General features: G+C 53.4%; 1 pseudogene; it reads left to right on the forward strand.

Annotated features, from left to right (window-relative positions):
* Nucleotides 1–1,298: 1,298 nt before the first annotated feature.
* Nucleotides 1,299–2,415, forward strand: LOC100428883 (Y-box-binding protein 2 pseudogene; annotated as a pseudogene).
* Nucleotides 2,416–7,112: the final 4,697 nt, after the last annotated feature.

Genomic DNA, 7,112 nt, shown 5'->3' on the forward strand with positions numbered 1-7,112 from the left:
CACCACGCCCAGCTAGTTTTTGTATTTTTAGTAGAGAATGGGTTTCATCATGTGGCCAGGCTGATCTTAAACTCCTGACATCAGGCAATCCTCCTGCCTCGGCCTCCCAAAGTGCTGGGATTATAGGCGTGAGCCACCATGCCCAGCCCAGGAATTGCTTTCTTGATTTCTTTTTCAGATGGTTTGCTGTTGATGTATGGAAATAGTACTAATTTTTGTATGTTGATTTTGTATCATGCAACTTTACTGAATTTATTAATTCTAACAGTTTTTTGTTTTGTTTTGTTTTGTTTTGTTTTGTTTTGGAGGAGGCTTTAGATCATGTTATCAGCAGACAAGGAAAATTTGACTTCTTTCTTTCCGATTTCTCTCTCTTACCCAATTGCCGCGGCAGGGACTTCCAGGACTATGTTGAATACAAGTGGTGAAAGCAGGCATCCTTGTCTTATTCCAGATTTTAGAGAAAAAAACTTTCAACTTTTTCTTATTCAGTATGATATTAGCTGTGGGTTTGTCATATATGTCCTTTATTGTGTTGAGATATGTTCCTTTCCTACCTAATTTGTTGATGGTTTTCATCATGAAGGGATGTTAACTTTAGTCAAATCCTTTTTTTTGACGTTGATTGAGATGATCATATGGCTTTTGTCCTTGCAGAGTCTCATAGAGTCCTCAGTGAAATGCAAGACAGTGCAAGGGCTTCCTGACAGCATCTATCCATCCAGGCCAATGCAGACTGCCCATCTCACAGCTGGATGGGGACACAGATCGAGTTCTGGCAACTGAAATGTGAGTGGACTTAAATGGGTAACTTCTCAGCTAAGGCAATGGTAGTTCCCTCTTCTGGTGCATGGGCTGAGAGGGCCACGTGTTCCAGGAGGCACAGCCACCAGTTGGTGAGGGGCTGTGATATGTGAATAAGCATGGGCTTGAGGGACTGGGGAAAGGGAGACATTAAGAAGTGCAGGCCAGGCATGATGGCTCATGTCTGTAATCCCAGCACTTTGGGAGGCTGAGACCAGAGGATCACTTCAGGTCAGGAGTTCGAGACCAGCGTGACCAACATGGTGAAACCTCGTCTCTACTAAAAATACAAAAATTAGCCGGGTGTGGTGGCACACGCCTGTAATCCCAGCTACTTGGGAGGCTGAGGCAGGAGATTCACTTGAATCCGGAAGATGGAGGTTGCAGTGCGTGGAGATCAGCCATTTCACTCCAGCCTGGGCGACAGAGAGAGACTCCATCTCAAAAAAAAAAAAAAAAAAAAAAAAAAAAAAAAAAATGTGCAGCGATTAAGAATGAAGACATTGGCGTGCAGGCGAGGCTCAGAGCACGAGGACCGAGCAGGGCAGCGGGTTCGCGAGCCGGGGGGAGGGGCCGGGGCTGCGGCGGAGGACGAGGCGGTGGCGGCGAGGGCCGGTACTGGACCCGGCGGGAAGAACGAGGTGGAGGCTGCAGCGGTGGCGACAGCGGTCCCCGCGGCGACGGTGCCCGCGACGGCGGCAGGGGTGGAAGCAATGGTAGCAGTGGTGGTACCGGTGCCCGCAGGGCAGCCGCAGAAAGCAGGTGGCGGGGCGGGCGGCCGGCCACGGCGGGGACAGAGCCGCCTTGAACCCCGCTGTCGCGGGCCCCTGCATCCCGGGCAACCAGACGACAGCGGCCTCGGGAACCCCCGCCCCCACCCCTCCCCCTATCCGGCCGGCCCGGAGTCAGGCGGACGAGCGCCGGTGCTGGCAATCCGAGTCCTGGGCACTGTCAAATGGTTCAGCGTCCGGAGTGGTTACGGATTCATCAACCGGAATGACACCAAGGAAGACGTCTTTGTTCACCAGACAGCTGTTAAAAGAAACAACCCCAGGAAGTTTCTGCACAGGGCTGGAGATGGGGAGACTGTGGAATTTGATGTCGTGGAAGGAGAGAAGGGCGCAGAAGCCACTAATGTAACTGGGCCCTGGGTGGGGGTGTGCCCGTGAAGGGCAGTCATTATTCCCCCAACCGACGTAGGTTCCGCGATTCATCCCCGGCCTCCCTCAGCTGCCCCACCACCCATGGTGGCAGAGATCCCCTCCGGGGACAGAACCTGGCAGCGAAGGGGAGTGGGCCAAAGACTCTGGGCAGTGGCCCAGATGACGGCGCCCCCCACCCTTCTTCTACCGACGGCGGTTTGTGCCAGGCCCCTGGCCCCCCAACCAGCTGCAGCCTATAGAGGGCACTGAGGGGGTAGAACCCAAAGAGACAGCCCCACTGGAGGGGCACTAACAGCAGGGAGATGAGCGGGGCGCCCCCGCCTAGATTCCAGCCCAGATACCTAAGGCCCTTCCGCCCAGGCCACCCCAGCAGCCTACCACAGAAGGTGCTGACGGTGAGACCAAGCCCAGCCAAGGAAATTATTTTTCTAAAAAATTTAATAAATAAATAAATAATAAAAAAGAATGAAGACATTTTTGCGGCCAACAAACATATGAAAACAAAGCTCATTATCACTGGTCATGTGAGAAATGCAAATCAAAACCACAATGAGATACCATCTCATGCCAGTTAGAATGGCAATTATTAAAAAGTAAGGAAATGACAGACACTGGCGAGGCTGTGGAGAAATAGGAACGCTTTTACACTGTTGGTAATAGTGTAAATTAGTTCAACCATTGTGGAAGACAGTGTGGTGATTCCTCTAGAACCACAAGTACCATTTGACACAGCAATCCTATTACTGGGTATATACCCAAAGGATTATAAATCATTCTACTATACAGACACATGCACACATATGCTTACCGCAGCATTGTTTACAATGGCAAAGACTTGGAACCAACCCAAATGTCCATCAATGATAGACTGGATAAAGAAAATGTGGCACATATATACCATGGAATACTATATGGCCATAAAAAAGGATGAGTTCATGTCCTTTGCAGGGATATGGATGAAGCCGGAAGCCATCATTCTCAGCAAAGTTAACACAGGAACAGAAAACCAAACACAGCATGTTCTCACTCATAAGCGGGAGCTGAACGAGAACACATGGATGCAGGGAGGGGAACATCACACAGCAGGGCCTGTTGCAGGGTGGGGTCTAGGGGAGGGAGATCTTTAGTACAAATATCTAATGCAGGCGGAGCTGAAAACCTAAATGACAGTTTGATAGCTGCAGCAAACCACCATGGCACATGTATACCTATGTAACAAACCTTCATATTCTGTACATGTATCCCAGAACTTAAAGTAAAATTAAAAAAAAAAAAGTTAAGCCAAGGGTCACAGATTGGATATCTAAGTGTGTCTTTTAGGCAGAGCAGGGCATGTGGATTTATCTGTGTTATCTCAGCTTTTCATCGAGACTGCGGACACTCCTAAGCCTGCACAGTAGCAGCTTCTTCTCCAGACCCTCTGTCCCTCTGAACGCCAACCCCAGCCCTAGCCCAACCCAGCAAATCTCCTTCACTGCCAGACGGGCGAGAGCAAATGGAGAGGAGGAGAGAGAAAGCGAGTAAAGGAGAGGAGAGAGCAGAAAGGACTCAAAGGCAAAGTGGACAGGGAAAGGGAAGGTCAGGGCCAAGCAGGATGAGCACCTGGGTCCAAGATGGAAATCCCAGACCTCAGCATGTTGAACTAAGGCTGGGAAGGTGCTCAGATAACACAGGGAGGCCCTGGGAATAGGGCCAGGGGTGTCGGAGCCCAGCAGCCCCTGGACCTGTTCCATCCTGTTCCATCTAGGAACAGAATGGTTCCGGGAACAGGGAGAAGCAGAGCCTGCCTGCATAGGACTGCGAAGACACAGAGGCAAGGCTTAAGGAGAGAAGACAGCAGAGAGGAGACGGGAGAGGCCAGGGAAGACAGAACGCTGGGGAGAAGAGAAGGCAGAGGCAGGCAACCATGAAAAAGGATAGGAGCCCTGGTGTGTTTGCAGACAGGCCTCTGATCCTGCTTCCAGGAACTCCTCATCACTATCACGGCCACTTCCAAGGCCTCCCTGGGAACAGTGATGGCTCCTTCCGAGGCCCTCCTCAATCATCCACAGTCCTAGGAGGGGGCTTGAGGCCAAAGTACAGCTGGCTCAGGACAGGATTTTGTAAGGGTTCAGGAGAGAGGGTTGGGAAGGGGCAACTGTCCCAGGATGGAAGGACTAGGAGGGCAGAAAGGTGGGGAGGTGGCTGCGCCCCTATCACTTCCAGCGGAGCTGCTGAGCGGACCTCAGAGGCCGTGGGAAAAGCCCACAAACGGAGGGGCAGGTGGGTGCACCTCTGGGGGGCCGCCACATCCACTTCCCCGCAACTGGGCGCCTTCAGAACCACGCTCTTGATTGGCTGAGCTGCGACCCAGTTTTTCACCCTCCAACGCCCTCATCCTTGGTGTCGGGAGCTCCCCAGCCGGGTAAGAGGTGAGCCACGAAGCCTGGGGAGTGTCCAGCGGACAGCCTCTCTCCGGAAAGCCGGGAGGGAAAGGCTTCCTGGCTGCAGTGTCCACATTGGCCACCAGGGAGCAACGCAGGACTGCCTTTTGGCGCCTCCTGGTCTCCAGCGAGCAGGTCTGCAGAACCCCAGGGGCGTGGGGACCCGGCTGCCACTGCCGGCCCCCGCCCCCTTCCACACCCTTGGCACAGCTCCTCTGCAAAACGCCTTAGGAATTCATGCAGCTTGGGGAAAGTGGCGAGTTTTCAAAAGGCAATAAAGGGACAGGCAGATCTGAAAGGGCTCCTTGAAATCCTCCGTATTCCCACCCCGTTCAGAGACTGGGGAAACTGAGGCTCAGAGAGGTTAAATCGCTTGCCTAAGATCGTCCAACTCTTTCTCTGCCCCCCCCCCCCCCGCCCAGTTCGGTTCTCTCTCCGGACATCCACTACTTCAGCCTCAGGAACATCGCTACACTGCGGGATATCTGGGGATGGGGATGGAGGAATCCAGGCAGCCATCATGGAGGAAGCAGCAGCGCTTGAACTTGGCCTTGGGGTGGGGTAAGAGGCGGACTCGCTTGAACAGTGTGAGGGTGGGCACTCCTGGCGGAGTCACCGCGTGGGCAAAGGCAGGAGGCAGAGGGCTGGGGCCCCGGGAGGCAAGTGCTTTCTTAGGGGAAGTAGGAAGATAGCGGGGATAGGAGGTGTGCCCATATCCCGAGGTCCTTGCAGGCTGCCCGGGTCTCTGCCTTTAGAATTGCGGGGTGGCTCGGCCCAGGAATTTTCCTGAATTCCATTATGCTGAAAGCGCAGAGTATGGCAGGAGACCTCCCGATTATCTCATGTGGAAGTGGGAGTAAGCAAATGGTCTGCCCCGCCACTGGGGCACCGGCCAGCTGCCCCTCCGCGGCCGGGAGCCCAGCCCTGGGGAAGAGAGCGGCCACGCCCCATTCCTCCACCGTGACTCGAACCTTCAGCTGCTGGAGCTCTTGGCCACCGGGGCCCTGTATTGACCTCAGAACTGGCCGTGACTGGGTCAGCCCGAGGTTCCTGGGCTCTGAGCAAGCGTCAGCCTGTGAGGTGGAAGGGCCCAGGGCACAACCGGTTCCATCTGCTCAACTGTGCCTGCAAAGCCATGGGGCTCCTCCCAGGGCCAGCAGCGCACTCAGCTCGGCTCTGGCCTGCAGGGAGATGTGGGACAGGGAGGAGATGCAGTGAGGGCAGCGGTGGAGCCCAGGACGGAGTTTCTGTCCCCTGGGAGTCTGCGCACACAGTGGGGCGCAGGGGAGGAGGAGGCCCTGCTGTCCTGGCATTGCTGTTGCTTCCACAACCTGAATATGGCACCCAACCCTGACCTCAGCCCTCCCTACTTGCAGCGACTCAGCCTGGTCTCCCAGCCCCAGACCGTGTCCGAAGTCATTGAGTCTACACGGTTCCACCACCTCCTTGGAAACCCTTTTCAGAGACTCAGAGTTGAGAAGCTGAGGCTGAGATTCGAGCTCTGGGGACCAGCAGACCTGAGACCAAGGACCACCTCTTCTCCTTACTAGCTGAGGGGCCTGAGCCCGTCTGAGCCTCAATTCTCCCACCTTTATAATGACGAAACCAGAATAAAGATAAAACCTCCTCCCGGGGTTGCAGTGAGGATCTGAGACACGAGGAGACGCCCCAGCACAGGGCCTGGTGCTCACCTGTGTTCAATCATAGCTGGCCTGCAATGACCATTTTCATCCCCTTTACCATGGATGGCCTCTCATCTGGCCCTTGCGGGTGACAGCTGTGTCCATATCCCCTCGACATCTTGGGCATGCTGCTGAGCATGCCCTGGGCTTTTACGCTCCTGGCTTTCAGCCATTTGGCCAAACACCCTCCAGCTGATCTTGTAGTTACAAGTCAATTGTGTTTGCCCCAAGCCTTTTTCATGCCAGCTGTTCTTGATATTATGAATGCACAGGTTAATTAAATATCATATAAGCTAGCAAGTTTTCAAACTAGTTGGGTTTGTTTGTTTTCAGAGATGGGGTGTTGCTCTGTCCCCCAGGCTGGAGTGCAGTGGCGTGATCACAGTTCACTGCTGCTTCAAATTTGGGGGCTTAAGCAATCCTCCCACCTCAGCCTTCCAAGTAGCCGGGACCACAGGTGTGTGCCACCACATTCTGCTAATATCTATTTATTTATTTGTTTACTTTGTAGAGACAGGGTCTCACCGTCTTGCCCAGGTTGGTCTCAAACTCCTGGGGTCAAGGGATCCTTCTGCCTGAGCCTCCCAAAATGCTGAGATTAAAGGTGTGAGCCACCGTACCCAACCTCAAACCGTTTAAAGATTCCTTTATACTCTTAAAAATCACTGAAGATCCCAAATAGCTTTTGTTTATGCGGCTTGCATTGATTGATATTTACCATATTCGAAGTTAAAGACGAGAGACTTTCAAAGCACAGGAATACACAAGCACGCACTCCATCGGCTGTCAGAGCGCAGGGCTGGGGCCTCTGGAAATCTTTATTTGCACCTTCTGGAGAAAATGAGAGCATCAAGGGCGCACAACATCTTAGTCTGACCAAGAAAAGAGTTTGGACTCTGGATTCCCTGAAAGGGTCGCAAGTGGTCCCTGGGCCACTCTCGGAGAGCCACTGATGGAAGCTGATGAAATATGAATGCAGAAAGGGAGCTGCTCCCTCAACGCCAGGCTGGAAGCTTTGGAAAGTCCCAGCACAGATGAAG

The sequence above is a fragment of the Macaca mulatta genome, chromosome 9, assembly GCF_049350105.2.
Source record: "Macaca mulatta isolate MMU2019108-1 chromosome 9, T2T-MMU8v2.0, whole genome shotgun sequence".
In the NCBI taxonomy this organism is placed as follows: domain Eukaryota; kingdom Metazoa; phylum Chordata; class Mammalia; order Primates; family Cercopithecidae; genus Macaca; species Macaca mulatta.